The 1065-nt window shown below is 38.7% G+C and overlaps 1 protein-coding gene across 1 annotated transcript in view; it reads right to left on the reverse strand.

Annotated features, from left to right (window-relative positions):
• The window catches only part of RIOK2 (RIO kinase 2), a 28279-nt gene that overhangs the window by 4745 nt on the left and 22469 nt on the right, over positions 1-1065 (reverse strand). The gene's annotated exons all lie outside the window — the stretch shown is intronic.

Consider the following 1065-nt stretch of genomic DNA (forward strand, 5'->3'; position numbering starts at 1 on the left):
AAAAAAAAAAAAATACAAAAAGCCTATCTGTAATCCCAGCTCCTCAGGAGGCTGAGGCAGAAGAATCGCTTGAACCCGGGAGGCGGAAGTTGTGGTGAGCCAAGATCGTGCCATTGTACTCCAGCTTGGGCAACAAGAGCAAAACTCCGTCTCCAGAAAAAATAATAATAATAAAAATAAAAAAATAGCATGTACGTACCACTCAGCATTGGGATGAGAAGTTGAAACCATCTGTGGAAAATCAATCATGGTGATATGGTCATTTTCATCCAAAATGAGATTAAATTCATTAAAATCTCCATGAATCAGCCCATGATTTGCAAGTTTGACAATTAGTTCCATAGCTTCATCATATACTGATGCAGGATCTTCAACATGGTGTATCTGACATCTGAAAGTATTTTAAGCATGAATATAGGTTATTTGTATTCATTTATGATTTTAACGAAAGTATGTATCCATGTGAATATAAATATTATTTCCATGCCCTGGCTCCCCAGCAGCTTTCTTCTCATTCCCATCAGCACACAGATATAATATCCCCCATCTATTAAAAAAATAGCCACACTCTGCTTCAATTCTGTATCTCTTTTCTACTACTACTTTTCTTTGATCTTTACAACCAAACTTGTCTACATGTGCTTTTCCAATTTGTTTCTTCCTACTCTCTAACACCATTTCAAACAGGCTTTCATCTACCTCATTTCAATAGCCCTTGCTGAGACTACCAATGACTTCAATGTTGCTAAATCCAAAGGTCCATTCTTAGTCCTCATCATATGTGGTCTGTCAGTTGACCTCTTTGAACATTTATTCACTTAACTTTTAATGCTTAACATTGGGATGAGAAGTTGAAACCATCTGTGGAAAATTGATCGTGATGATATGGTCATTTTCATCCAAAATGAGATTCTGAAACTAGTAGACCTTACAAAACCTAAAAAGTTAGCACCAGGTGGCCCTAGATAGGGTCTCACCCTGCCTAGATAGGGTCCCACCCTGCCTCGATAGTGTTCCACCCTGATAGGGTCCCACCCTGCCAATTCCGGGAAACAACCTCATGAG

This window comes from Colobus angolensis, unplaced genomic scaffold, assembly GCF_000951035.1.
Source record: "Colobus angolensis palliatus isolate OR3802 unplaced genomic scaffold, Cang.pa_1.0 Scaffold23, whole genome shotgun sequence".
Classification (NCBI taxonomy): domain Eukaryota; kingdom Metazoa; phylum Chordata; class Mammalia; order Primates; family Cercopithecidae; genus Colobus; species Colobus angolensis.